This window comes from Malaclemys terrapin, chromosome 1 (genome assembly GCF_027887155.1).
Source record: "Malaclemys terrapin pileata isolate rMalTer1 chromosome 1, rMalTer1.hap1, whole genome shotgun sequence".
Taxonomy (NCBI): Eukaryota; Metazoa; Chordata; order Testudines; family Emydidae; genus Malaclemys; species Malaclemys terrapin.
In genome coordinates this window covers 129,889,455-129,904,384 of record NC_071505.1, presented here as the reverse complement: position 1 = coordinate 129,904,384, position 14,930 = coordinate 129,889,455, and the positions used below count along the sequence as shown (strand labels likewise).

The 14,930-nt window shown below is 45.3% G+C and overlaps 1 protein-coding gene across 9 annotated transcripts in view; it reads right to left on the bottom strand.

The window, feature by feature from the left end:
- The window catches only part of CCDC91 (coiled-coil domain containing 91), a 348,558-nt gene that overhangs the window by 174,925 nt on the left and 158,703 nt on the right, over positions 1-14,930 (bottom strand). The window lies entirely within an intron of this gene.

Below are 14,930 nucleotides of genomic sequence, written 5' to 3'. Positions count from 1 at the left end.
TGCTGTAGGCTGGCTTGCTTCTTAGCTGGTGCTTTCCCCTTCCTTCTTCTATGGAAGGAGGAGGACTGTACCACAGACCCAAAAGAATAAAGTTTGCCTTAAGACTTCTTTGTCAGGCTATCCTCCACTATTTACCTGCAAAAGGTTCTCTCCATTATGAGATCGCTCATGCATCTGCTGTGCCCCATTATGACAGGCACATGAATATAAGCATTTGTATCACTCAGCAATCCTGGTTGTCATCAACCTCCTAACAAAGATGGTGCACTTCATTCCATGCTGTACTGTTCCTACCACAGGGGAAACGGCTCGGCTATTCCTGGAAAAATATCTTCTGCTACCACAGGTTATTGACAGGCATTGTAACAGGTTGGGGGCCTGTAGAGGTTCCGGACTCACCCCTGCGGCGCCTCCTGCAGTATAGGTCACTCATCACTGGCAAGGGGGGTTTGGACCTGCTGCCTTGGCCTAGCCCTGGGCTGCCCTCTGCAACCCCCAGTACCCCTTGGCCTAATACTAGGCCTCAACCTGGGGCTTTCCAGGCTGGAGCTCCCCAGCTCCTCAGCCTTTCCCCAGCCCTGCTCCACTCAGGTACTCTGTGTCTAGCTCCCTGCAGCCAGGCCCTTCTCTCTCTAAAGCAGAAAAGACTGTTGGGCTCCTGGCTCCCAGCCTCTTTATACAGGCCATCTGGGCTCTGATTAGGGTGTGGCCCAGCTGCAGCCACTTCCCCCAATCAGCCAGGGTTTTACTTTGCCCAGCCCCAGCCCTCTGCAGGGTTTTTCTAACCCCTCAGGGCAGGAGCAGGTGTCCACCCTGCTACAGGGCCCCAGTTCATCTCCCAATTCCGGAAGAAATTTTTCAGACCCTTTGGCATCGAGCCCCTCACCTCATCGGCCTATCACCTGCAGACTAATAGGCAAACAGAGAGTCTCAAATCAATTCTTGGAGCAGTATCTTCACTGCTTTTTGAATTACTATCAAGACAACTGGCTTCCCTTGCTGTGATATGCCTAATTCATACATAGCAATGCAATCCATGCCTTGACACAATATAGCCCATTTTCCACAAACACCATGGCTTTCACCCTTTCTTCTGCTCAGACTTACTCATGAGTTCGCCAGTACTAGCCATGGTGGATTTAGCCTCCCAACTGCACCAAGTGTACACCAGGAGCTCAAGAAACACTTGGCCTCTGCCAAAGAAGCCTACGAACACCATGCGGACAAAGAGCATGAGGTTGCCCCTAATTTGGCTGTAAGTGACAAGATGTGACTTGGAGCAAAACCTTAAATCAAGCTGCCCATCTGCCAAACCAGACTGCCGATACCTGTATCCTTTCAAGTTCACAGAACGGCACTCCCTCGCAAACCATACTGTGATCCAACCACCAGGTGAGGGAGGTCGAGACCGAGCTCGGAACCGTGACCACCATGTTCAGGCTGTCCCGATAAGGGCGGTATACCGATGATACCCAGGCCTGAAGTGGGCGAAGCCGAAGTCTGGCATGCCTGGTTACGTTCGTGCAAGAGGCCATGTGACCCAACAGGGTGAGGCACGTCCTCATTGTGGTAATCGGGAAGGCCCTGAGCCCTCGAATGAGGCTTGTGACGGTATGAAAGCGATTGTCTGGTAGAATAGCTCGTGCACGTCTGGGGTCTAGGACTGCCCCAATAAATTCTATCCTCTGGGTAGGCTCTAGAGTGGATTTCTCTTTGTTGAGCAGAATGCCCAACTCGTGGAATGTGTGTACTATTATGTGGACGTGAGCTCGAACTTGCTCACTAGTGCGGCCGCGTACCAGCCAGTCGTCTAAATACGGGAACACCTGTATCCCTCGTCGACGAAGGTATACTGCCACGACAGCCATACATTTTGTGAACACTCTTGGGGCCGAGGATAAGCCAAAGGGAAGGACTGCAAATTGGTAGTGCACCTTGTTTACCATGAATCGCAGGAAGCGCCTGTGAGGCGGGTAGATTGCTATATGAAAACATGCGTCTTTCATGTCGAGGGCGGCGAACCAGTCTCCAGGATCCAGGGAAGGGATAATGGTCCCCAATGAGACCATGCGGAACTTCAACTTTACTATGAATTTGTTGAGTCCGCGTAAGTCTAAGATGGGTCGCAGACCCCCTTTGGACTTGGGGATCAGGAAGTAGCGGGATAAGCTAGGGAGAGTGGAGAACAGCTATGCCGCGCTCCACAGTTCCAACGACCGTCAGGGGCGGTAAGAAGGAACTGAGGGGGCGCCGGGTCGGCTGGGGTATATATCCAGCGCCATGAAGGCGCCACTCTAGGGGGCTCCACAGCCGACCCGCCGGGTGTTGCTAGGGTAGAAAATTCTCCGGCGATCGTGCACGCGGCGCGCGCACACCTAATTGGAATCGATATGAGCAAGCACTCGAAGAAGAAGCTGGGAGTCAGGGGCCCCCACACTCTCCCCATCCCATCCCTTCCCACCTTATCTGGGGAGGGCCAGAGGAGGATGTCTCTGACCTGGTTGGAGCTGCTCCGGCAGGCTGGACAGCGCGGCTGCAGCCTGCTCCGGTGGGCCAGACTGGGCGGCACGGCCGCAGCATGTTCCAGTGGGCTAGGCCAGGCGGCACAGCCGTAGCATGCTCTGTGGGACGGGGCCGAGCGGCACGGCTGCAGCCTTCCAGCCCCGGAGCTGCAGCTACTTCGGAGGCTGAGGGGAGAGCAGCGTGGCCAGAAGCAGAGAGGTTCTGGCCCCGCCTCTTCCCTTCTGGCTGTGTTGCTGCTCCTTGCTCCCTCTGCTGGGGGGAGGGGCTGTGTCCCACCTCTCCTTCTCTATACCTGTTCATAAGCCGACCCCCTTCTCTGGTGCTTCCCTTTTTTACTAAAAAATTCAGCTTATGAACGAGTATATACAGTAATTCCTGCTTCAAGTCTAATAGCTGTGATTGAATTAGAGCACATCTTTCAGAAAAAAAATATCCAATGTTGATTTAAAAATCTCCAGTGATGGAGAATCCTCAACAATCCTTGGTAAATTTTTCCAGTGACTAATTACGTTGCCTGTTAAAAATGTGCACCTTTATGTTTAGTCTGAATTCAGCTAGCTTTAGTTTCCAGATACTGGTTCTTGTTATACTTTTGTCTGCTAGACTGAAGATCCCTTTATTATCAAATTTCTGTTGCTCACATAGGTACTTATACACTGTGATCAAATGACCCCTTAAATCTTTGCTATGGTAAACTCCACAGACTGAGCTCAGAAGCTCTCACTGTAGGGAATGATTTCTTTTCTGAACCTTCTCCAATTTTTGAACATCCGTCCTAAAAAAATAGAAAGATGTCCTGATGCAGCATGCTATATAAAATGACTGTAATTAATTACACCACAAAATTGGAGGTGCAATTTTCAAGCATGAAATGAAATTATGGTTAAATCTCGTATACTGGATAAATTTGCCCATGCCATAATCCAGTCAATTGCAGAGCAATCTAGTGGTCCCAATACAGGTCTAATGGTCAGGGATGCCTCAATTCTAATTTCACATCTGAAACCTCTCTTTGTGGCTTTCAGTGAGTCACTTAAGCTTTCTGATTCAGTTTCACAATCTCTAAAATAGAGGGAAAAAACACTTAACTATCTACCTTAATTAGTTAATGCTTGTGAAGTCCTCTGAAAATGGAAAACACTTCTTTATTTTTACAAAGGCTTAAATCTATTTCAACACAGCATTAAGAGTGGCTAAACATTAGTGAATTAAGAGATTCAATTGTTTTGACAACTCTATATTTCACCAAAAGCCATAATCACACGTACATATATTTGTTTAATGTAAAAAAGTAGTTATACTTTGACTCCTTGCATGGTTGTGTGGCTATTAACTGAGCAGAACTGCTGCTAACATGTCTGCAGAGTATAATCAAGTAAGTTCCCAAAGACATGAATGAGCAGTGAAAATGATCTTAAAACTGTAGAACATACTTTACCAATTATCACATACACATTGTCTTATTTATTTGAGGGGAAAGTTATTCTTTACACTTGTTCCATACTGGAATATTAACCACTAATGTATATTTTAATATTAAATTAATTAAAAAAAAACACACACAAGAAGGGTATTGTCTTCACTGGAGTCCCCTGCAATCCAAAATTGCTCCTGTTTTGCACATGGTAAAGGGATATTAAAAAGATACTAAAGCTATAGGAGAAGAATAATTTTTTTTCTATCTAAAATATTTTTTGCTTTTCTCATGCTACCTTGAAGATTGACTCGCTGCATGTTTGTAGAAGAGGTTGGTTGCAGTATTTTAAATGGAGGCTGGCATATCTGATGTTATTCCTCCTCTGAGTACTGTGATCTCATTGACCAAAATGTGGCAACTAACCAATGAGGCAACAGGAAAACTTGTATGAGGTGTATTCATCCTAGGACTCCCTGATCTAAAAGAATGTCTTTATATGACTTGAACATAAACAGTCTACCAAGAAATGATATGTTAAATATAAATATTACGCAGGGGCAGACTATTTGATTGGATCCCTAATGTTTTGTGCCAAATCAGAGTACCTGAAAGTTTGAATCCTCTTTTAAAATAGATCTGAAGTAGTAACTAAAAATTCAAATTAGTGAGATCAGTTAAAGGGAGGATGGATTAACAGATCTCCACAACAGCTGTTTAGTAGAATGGTTTCAAAGAACCACAAAATGACATGTTCTCACGCAATTTTAAGTTTACAGTGCATATTTTGAGAAATTCTTTTAGGGGAAAAACTATTCTTTTCATCATACGAAACACGCTGTAGCTCAAACAAAGGAATTTCAATTATCAAGTACAAAATACAGAAAATTAACAAAGGCAATAGTTTACAAAACATCTCCTACAACCCATATAAAAAACTTGTATTTTTGCAAAAGAACTTTTTTTAGAAATGAAAATGAATAAAATTTAGCTGTAATAAGTCAGTGCACTTTGATAAACACACTGAGATCTGCTTAATTCATACAAGTATAATTTTAAATTAAAATGACCAGATGCCTGATGGGCTACAACTTTTATCACACTTGGGTCAGTGGCTCAAATCTGGCTCATGTTGGAAATTTTCAATAGTTTTCAATGGCCTACGCAAAGTGAGCAGGTAGCCTCAGTCAGGTTCCTAGTTGACAAGTGACACCACAGAAACTACCATCATAACTGTACCCTCTCTGACAGTCTCCAGAGAGACGGAAAGGAGTAAGTGGGGGGAAAAGAATCAACTTCTCTCCCCCAAAGGTTATTGCTCCAAACCTGGCTTGAGGTACGTTGGTGGGGCAAGTCTGGAGAAACTGGCAGTCCCAATGCCATGCTGCAACTACTCTGTGGACTGAAACCTCCAGTTTCCAGTGCTTGCAGTCTGCCCATTTACATGAGATTCACAAAAGGTCATTAAGAAAATAATTATACTTGCCACAGCCCTTATTGAATTCTAGGATACAATTATTTTAATTCACATGATGTTTAGAGAATATCATCGCTTACATGCTTATGTTTTAGTTGGTTACTTAAATATATGGAATCTTCCTAGGAACTTGCTTTTTGTCAACCAGGGACAGACCAAATGCATCAAAAATGACACCTCAGCATAAAACTTCCAAGTGTATTCACACAAACTCTGGAATGCAGCCTTATAGCTTCTATTTAGCTTTAACATTCTATACGATTTTCCTTTGTATACCTTTCAAAACAAGTATAATCAGCATTAGTTATTGTGACATTTACCTTACATAGAATATTTGACAGGAATCTAACTGCAGGTTGTAAATGCAAAAAGATAGATTGTAAATTCAGTCAAAAGGCAAACAAACCTACAAGCGTGTCTTATACCGTCCTGTATAAGGTACCAGTTTGGTATAGATATGATCCTTATCTCAAGACAACCATCTAAGATATTTTATATTACTAGGAAAAGATCGGATTGTGTAAAAGAATGCAAGGATGTTCTTCATTCAGGATATTCAAAGATAAGAAGAAGTTACTCACCTTGTGCAGTAATGATGGTTCTTCGAGATGTGTGTCCCTGTGGGTGCTCCACTCTAGGTATCGGTGCGTCCCTGTGCCGGAGATTTCTTGCAGCAGTACTCGGCCGGGGGAAGGGCGCGCACAGGAGTCGTCTCATTTGGCCGTTGGCGTAGTGCGCACTCCCCCGACTGTCCCCTCTGTTCCTTCTCTACCGCAGAGCTCAGCTGTGTGAACTCCGAACTAGTGGGGAGGGGAGTGGGGAGGGGAGCACCCACAGGGACACACATCTCAAAGAACCATCGTTACTGCACAAGGTGAGTAACTTCTTCTTCATCAAGTGGTGTCCCTGTGGGTGCTCCACTCTAGGTGCTTGTAGAGCAGTACCCTACCAGGGGTGGTAGAGGTTCAGAGTTATGTATAGGTGTGTGATGAGAGCACTGTAAGGCCAATGGTAGAGTCTGAGACAAGGCCTTGGGTGATAGCTTAATGCTTTGCAAAAGTGTGCTCTGATGTCCTGGTTGCAGCTCTACAAATATCTATTAAGGGGACATTGTTCAAGAACGCAATCGATGTTGCCATGGCTCACATTGAGTGGGATCTGATGCCTACGGGGGTGGGGGGGTTCTTTGTGATGCAGGCAGTAGCAAGTTTGAATACAGGTAGAGACCCATTTGGAGAGTCTCTGGGTCGATATTGTAGAGCCCTTGGAATGCTCTGCTGTACAGATGAATAGTCTTGGTGACTTGTGAAATGGTTTAGTTCTGCCAAGTAGAAGGCTACAGCCCGTCTGACATCCAGCATGTACAACGTTGCTTCTCGGGAGTCATTATGTGGCTTTGGATAGAAGGCAGGTAAGTGTATGGTTTGGTTAATATGAAAATTTGTAGCCACTCTGGGCAAGAATTTTGGTTGAGGAACAGAACATGATTTTGTCTTTGGTAAATACAGTGTACGGTGGTTCAGCCATCAATGCTCCTATTTCGCTGACACGTCTGGCAGACATGATTGCCACTAGGAATGCGACCTTCATTGATATATGAAGGAGCGAGCAGGTTGCTAGAGGCTCAAAGGGTGGTCTTGTGAGACATCTGAGCACAAGATTGAGATCCCATGGTGGTGTAGGTTGGCGTACTTCTGGGTACATGTTCTGTATACCTACTAAAAAGCGCTGTGTAATCAGGTGAGTGAATATTGAAGCCCCTTCTATCTGTTCGTGGAGGGCCATCATGGTAGCGAGGTGTACTTTAATAAAACTTATGGCTAACTCCGTTTCCTTCAGTTCTAGTAGGTAGTCTAGGATCATAGATAGAGGTGCCATGGTCGCGTCCAGCTGTTTTTGCTGACACCAAAAGGAGAATCTTCTCCACTTGTGGTGGTAAGTATTTCTAGTGGTGAGGCAACGGCTATTTAGTAATACCTGTTTTACTTTCTCTGAACAATTCAATTCCCCATGTTGGAACCAGAGAGGAGCCACGCTTTGAGATGGAGTTTTGCTGGGTCTGGATGGAGCAACAGGCCCTTGTTCTGGGACAGGAGGTCTGTCCGGAAAGGCAGTGGTTGTGAGGCACAGACTGCTAGACGTGAGAGGTACGGAAACCAAGTCTGTCTGGGCCATGTGGGAACAATGAGACTGATGTATGCTCTGTCAAGTTGTATCTTGCGGATGACCTGTGGGATCAGTAGTATCAGCGGGAAGGCGTACATGAGTGATGTTCCACAGGATGAGGAAGGCATCCCCTAACGATCCTGGTGCCAGGCCTGCCCTGAAAAATAGTGGACATTTGTGATTTGTCGCTGAGGTGAAAAGGTCGACTACTGGGTGACCTCATTTTTGGAAAATTGTGTCGAGAACACTGTCATTGATTTCCCACTCGTGTTCCTGTGAGAAGTGCCTGCTGAGGTTATCGGCTATAGTGTTTTGGCACCCTGGTAGGTATGATGCTATGATGTTTATATTGTTGCGGATGCAGAAGTTCCATAAATTCATGGCTTCTACGCATAGCGAGTTAGACCTGGCTCCTCCTTGGCGATTGACGTAAAACATGCATGCCACATTGTCGGTGAGAATAGAGATTGAGGTTTCTCGTACGAGTGGGAGGAAGTGTTGGCATACATTATGTACCGTGTGGAGTTCCAGGAGATTGATATCTAGTCAGATTTCCATAGCAGACCACTTGCCTTGTACATTGTGGTGACCCAAGTGGGTGCCCCAACCTGTCAGGGAGACATCTGTTGTAACAGTCACTGATGGGGGTCTTGTTGAGATGGAATCCCGGAGCATACATTTCCTGGCTGCATCTACCATTATAGGGAGAGGATAATCCTTGGTGGTAGTGTCACACATCTGTTGAGATCACGTTTGCTGGGTGCACAGACCGTGCTCAACCAGTGCTGCAGACAGCACATATGGAGTCTGACATACTTTACTACGAAAGTCGTAGCTGCCGTATGTCTTCACTGAAGTTTGTGGGATAATGGTCACCGTGGAAATAAGATTGGTCAATGTAGTAAATCTGTGATTTGGCAATATTGCCTTGGCTTGTATGGAGTCTAGGTCAGCTCCAATAAACTCCAATAGCTGGGTTGGTTCCAGCGTGGATTTCTTTTCGTTTATCTGTAGACCTAGTTGGTGAAACAGGTCTATTGTGGTCTTCAGCATGCCTGCTGTTTCTTGTCAGTTGGCACCCTGGAAAAGGCAATCGTCCAAATAGATTATGACTCCATTGCATCATAAATGTGCTGCTACTACCGCGAGCGTTTTTGAGAATACGGGAGGAGCAGTGGACAGTCCGAAGGGAAGGACCCTGTATTGGTAGTGATTGGGTCCTACTGTGAACCTCAGGAACCGTCTGTGAGCAGGATGTATTGTAATATGGAAGTATGCCTCTTGGAGGTCGAGGGCTGCAAACCAGTCCCCCGCGTCTAGCGCTGGTATTATTGTGGCCAGAGTGACCATTTTGAACCTGTGGTTGCATACGAACCTGTTGAGTTTTCGGAGATCTAAGATTGGTTTCCATCCCCCTCCTTTCTTCTCGGTCAGGAAATATTTGGAATAAACCCCCCTCCCTTGGTATTAATGTGGTACTGGTTCTATAGCACCCAGCAGTAGGAGGTGGTCTGCTTCCTGTTGCAGAAGGTGCTCATGAGAGGGGTCCCTGAAGAGGGACGGGGAAGCGGGGCGGGTAGGGAGGATGGCTGTGAAAGGAAGGGTGTAGCCAGATTGTATGATCTCCAAAACCTACTGGCCTGTGATTATCACAGCCCAGGCATGGTAAAATGTGCATAGGCGGTGACCAAAATTGTAGGATGGGGTATTTGTTGGCGCTAGAGGTGTGGGGAGGTTGTGCATACCCTCGACCAAGACTTCAAAATTGTGGCTTAGATGTAGATGGACGGGTGGATGAGGCCTGGTTCTGTGGAGCTCGTCGTCTCTGAGCCCGTTGTTTGGGTCTGTTCTGAGTGAAGTATCGTAGTTGTTGACAGTTAAACGAGGTGTCTCGTGACCGTAAAGCGAGGGCGTTTGTCAGACGGTAGGTGTATGCCTAGTGTATGCAGTGTTGCTCGGGAGGCCTTCATGGTATGGAGGACGTCGTCTGTTTGCAACAAGAATAGTTTATGCCCATCGAAGGGAGGTCCTCCACTTTTAGATTTAGTTCTTTTGGAATTCCTGAAGCCTGCAACCATGATGTTCTCCTCATAACCACAGCTGTTGCGGTTATTCAGGCAGCTGTGTCCGCTACACCCATTGAGGCTTGCAGCGCTGTGCGGGCTATTAACTGACCCTTGTTGATAATGGCAGTGAGTTGAGGACATTTATGCTCGGGGAGGTCCTCCACGAGCTCTCGTATTTTACTATCATTAGAGTAGTCGTAATATGCTAGTAGAGCAGAATAGTTGGCAACTCTAAGCAGAAGGGTGGCTGACGAGTAAACTTTCCGCCCAAAGAGGTCCAGTCTCTTGTGTTCTTTATATCTTGCAGTGAGGAGTGGAAATGAGGCTGTTTACTGCGCTGATTAGCAGCCTCTACTACCAGAGAGCAGGATTGAGGGTGTGAAAACAAAAATTCTATGCCTTTGGCTGGAACAAATTATTTCCTATCAGCCCTTTTGTTGGTGGGTGGTGCCAATGATGGTGTTTGCCATATTACCTCTGCAGGCTCTATTATAGCCTCATCCCTGGGGAGGGCAATCTTGGTCGATGATGCCGGTTGTAAGATTTTTTAACAACTTATGTTGTTTCTCCTGCACCTCATGTAAGGCAATTTCTTGGTTGTTTGCTACTCTTTTGAAGAGTTCTTGGAACTGTTCCAGGTCATCTGGTGTTGTAGGGGTAGACGGCGTCACTGCTTCGTCTGGTGTAGAAGATGAGTGTGGGACAGGTGGTGAATCATCCAGGTCTGCCTGAGATAGTATCTCTGCCTCTTCTATCTCAGTCTCAGGGGGTCAGAGGTTTCTCTGTGTGGTAATGATGGGTGTACTCTGGAACCTCTTCTTGCTGGGGAAAGGGGACCAGAATAGGCGTTCTGGTATGTGGGCCAAGGACCCCATTGTGGCCATTGCATGAGGTAAGGTGGTAATGGGTAAGGCCAGTGCTGTGCATATCAGGGCTGTGAATGCTCTGAGGGATGAGGCTTCAGCTTCACAGCATTCCATGTAGGTCTCAACTGTGACAGGGATGAATGTTGAGAGGAGAAGCAGGTGTCCTGCATGTCTCCTTCCTCACCACTATGCATGGAGGGTGGTGCAGGAGATGAAGGATTGTACTATGCTAGGTAGCTCGGGGAATGTTCGGTGCCGAGCAGTGGTGACCGCGGTGACGAAGAAACTGCTATGTCAGCAGGACTTAGGAGTTGTGCTGGTCCCATCTTGGGGTTGCGGTCGACCATTGGAGCACTGAATGGTGCCGGGTTTGGCTTGTTAGACGGCATCAAGTCTTGGGTCGGCGCTGGTGGTGGCAGCATTGATCGCGGTGCCACTGCCTGTGCCATGCTCTGCACCAGAGTAATCGGTGCCATGGAGGAGACTTGACATCTCAACTCCAGTGCCGCGCATTGGGGCTCAGCAGGGGTCCGCTGAGGGATGGTGCCGGAGGAGCCCGGTGCCTCGTAAGTGCTCATTCTGGATGAGTGCAGCACTGAGGGTAAAGACCTCACTGGAGAAGCTCTCTTTTTCTGAGAAACCCTTGCTGGAGAGGTCGAGGCTCGTTTCCTGACAGTTTTGGAAGTCAGGGCCTTATCAGAGCTCAGGGATCTCGGTCTTTGAGACTCCCCGGAGAACATCTCTTGTGGAGGTTGGAGGGATTTCTCCAGCAGAAGCATTTTCAAGGGGAGATCCCTGTCACATCTTGCCCTTGATGTTAAGTTGGTGCAATGTGAGCATTTCTGGGAGATACGAGTTTCTCCCAGACAGCGAATGCAGGATGTGTGGCCCTCAGAGACCAGCATCAGTTCACAGCAGGAGTCACACTTTTTAAATCCTGTTGACCCAGGCATGATTACAGTTAAGCCTCTACCACCTCTCAAGAGATAAGGGTGGGAGTTAATTGTAAAGGTAAACTGTAGAAACTGTTCCCAAACCAGGAGTTAAAGGAAGAAAAAGCCTCCTCCTTCTTCTTCGCCAGTCGGTTTCTTTCTTTCTTTTTGTTTTCTTTTTTTTTTTTAATAAAGAAACACCACTAAGAAAACTATGTAACTATGTATAGACTAAGACTAACTAAAAAACGTAACTAAATATAGACTAAAAAGAAGTTCCTTTGTAACTTTGTTGGGTTTTTTTGTTTGTTCAGAAAGTATCAAAGACAGCTCAGTCTGCAGCAGAGGATGGTTGAGAAGAAACTGGGGGGATGGTCGTGGGGGGCGCGCACTATAAGAGGTGCGAACAGCTGCATGAGACGACTCCTGTGCGCGCCCTTCCCCCGGCCAACTACTGCTGCGAGAAATCTCCGGCGCAGGGACACACCGACAGCTAGAGTGGAGCACCCCCAGGGACACCACTCGAAGAAGTGATGCTTAGGATGTTATCTGAGCTATAAATTAAGTTATTAAAGTGGGGTTCTTTTCATCCCTCCCCCTTGCAAAAAAAAAAAAAAAAAGTCGACAGTTTAAACCCACACAAAAGAATTCTAGAATTATAAAAGAAATTAGTTTTAATAAGAATAAGAACTCTAAAGTCTTCATTCTACAATTGTTAAGGAAGAACAGTTATGATTGGAAAATGTTTTACAACAACAGATATTAATTACTTTTAACTCATTTTCACTTATAGGTGAAAACCCAGTTGTTCCTCAAATGTTTAGGATGGAATAACCTTCTTTGGAAATGTATACTTGCAAATGTGTTGTATCTAAATGCAAGCCTTCATATAATTGCTTGATAAGACTGTTAAAACATGTTACTACTTTTATATGTACAAACCTAGCAAGATCATTTAATGCCATAACCGATTACTAATGTAAGAAGCCATCTGTGTATAGAAATATTTATATTAATTGGGAGTTGCTTAAGCATTACCAGATAACTAACTTCTTAACCAAACTCAAAAGCAAAAGTTTCTTTTCCAAGGAAAGGTAAGAACAAAGGGCAATAATTTACTTGAGAACTATTAAAGTTTACAAACTCTCTAAGAATTATTTATGTTTAAAAAAAAAAAGACTATTTTGAGTGATGAAAGACTTTTACAGAGAAAATAAGGAGATTTTGGACTCATTTGAGACAGAATTTCAACTCTTATTAAACCCTGATGGAACTAAAGGGATATTTCAGAAAATGGACTAAATAAAAGAAACAGTTCAAACTAACTTTAAGGATGTTCTGAGAATTTCCCGCTACATAAATAAAAGTAATTAGACTCCTGGTGCATATATGTTAGGAGACGGCATAATCATGAGCTGGAGATACTACCAAGACAATTCCATAAAGGTGTTTAACCAATGAAAGGCAGTGGCTGATATCTGAATCTAGCAAACCCTGAAAGAGGCATGCCTTCCTTCTTTAGTGAAATTATGGAAAGAGAAAAGTATAAATCTATCTGAACTGCACAAGCAAGCAGTAACACTCTCCTCACCATAGTCTCCTAAGCTCGGCCTGCTCAGCATCTCTACAAGCAAAAAACAAAAAACAAAAAAAACAGCAGCAACCAGACAACCAAGAAGAACAAAGGAGCAACAACATAGCATCAAGAAATAACCACTAGCCCAACACTCCTCCCCAACAAGAAAGAAAGGCTTAATAGATGTGATAATTTTACTTGTTTTTAACTGTGGTGTCCCCTAAGGCCAGGCAAAAAAACCCAGGTGACAAACAGTGGGAGTCACATCCCTGAATTGGGATTAAGAGAGAGAATTATTAAGATTTGGACTATCATTTTTTGTTTCTCTAAATTATAAATGTTTAGAATAAAATTACTTGCTGCTCAACAACTTAAAATACCACATGTATAAAGATATTTCTAGGTTTTTAGAAAAAATAACTAATAAAACAAATTCTATCATGTGGCACCAGAGTAACATCTACATGGTTCATCGGCAGGGTTGGACCCTTTAGCTTCACCACCTCTAGCACTTGAGCTAACAGAACAACTGATGGTGAGTAGTAGATTGTCATCCTTAATGTGGAGCAGCATTAGAGATGGTGAGACACGCACTTTGCCAATGGGTTTCACAGATATTTGATGACATCAGAGGAATGTTGTGACTCAGTAATCTTGGATTCCACTCCAGACTCTGGAGAGAAGTGTATTCTAGTGGGTAAAAACTTCTGCCCATTCCCCACCTGCCTGACCTCCTTCTGCATTGTCCCAGTCCTGTCTATTCCCCACCCCTAGTTCTTTGTCACAGTTTCTTTGCCCAGCAAGCCCTAGTGTCACCCCATTGGGCTCACTGTCCAAGTCCCAATTTCTCCTCCATTCCCATTCTATCCCCCTCACCACATCCAATCTCAATCTCTTTGCCCAGCAAGTCTCAATTCTCTCATCCTGGCTCCTCATCCAATCAGTCTCTCCCCTCCCGCAACCAACAGCGATTCCTAGTCTCCCTTCCCAGCCTCCTCAACCAAACTCAGTTTCTCCCCCCACTGAGACTTCGCCTCAGTCTCACTCATCCGTGGCTTACTGTCCCAAGCCCTTTGCTCAGCCAGTCCCATTTTTCCCCCCTGTATCTCAGCTCCTTGTCAAATCTGTTTCCCCACCTCCATTTTCCCCCAACTGGTTGCTAGTCCTAGTGTCTTTATCTAACCAGTGCCAGTTTCCCCTCTTTTTGCTAATTCCAATCCCAGGGTTCCCCACCCTCAGCCAATTGGCTGCCAGCCCCTCCGTCTCATTTCCCTCAATACAGCTCTCAGTCCCAGACTCCCCACCCCTAAGTACCAGTCTTCTTGACCACCCTGTCCCAGTTTCTTCCCCACCTTCACCAGATTACTTATTCCAATTTATTCCTTTCCCTCCCCTCTTATACAGCTTTTGTCCCCTGTGCATTTGAATAAGACCACATACTCCTCCATGATGCCTAGAAGCCAGCATAGGGGTCATTGACAACATAGAAGAGAGAGGCTCTTAGTTCCAGTGCCTGGATCCACCCTGGCCTAGAGTGGCAATTGAATGGGAGTAGACATTAAAGGGGAAAATCCAGCTTCACCTAGCTGCAGAGATCATGATCAGTCGCTTTGTGGAGATAGCACATATGCAGTCTCGTCAGCACTAGGAGTGGAGAGCTTGACCTTGGTCAATGAAGACAGAATCTTCAGAGATTTCAGCTGCTATAAATGAAGTCCCGACTGAGCATATGAGAACTACAATTTTTCAAAAGCTTATAACTTGGCCAAATTTGGACAGATTTTTCATGAGGCAGCAAAAGGCATATGCATCCCTGATACAAAGGCCACACTCATTTCAAGTCTCTGCTCCATAGCATAGATACATTACAGCTATTTAAAAAAAAAAAAAAAAAAAAAAAAAGGGTTTCC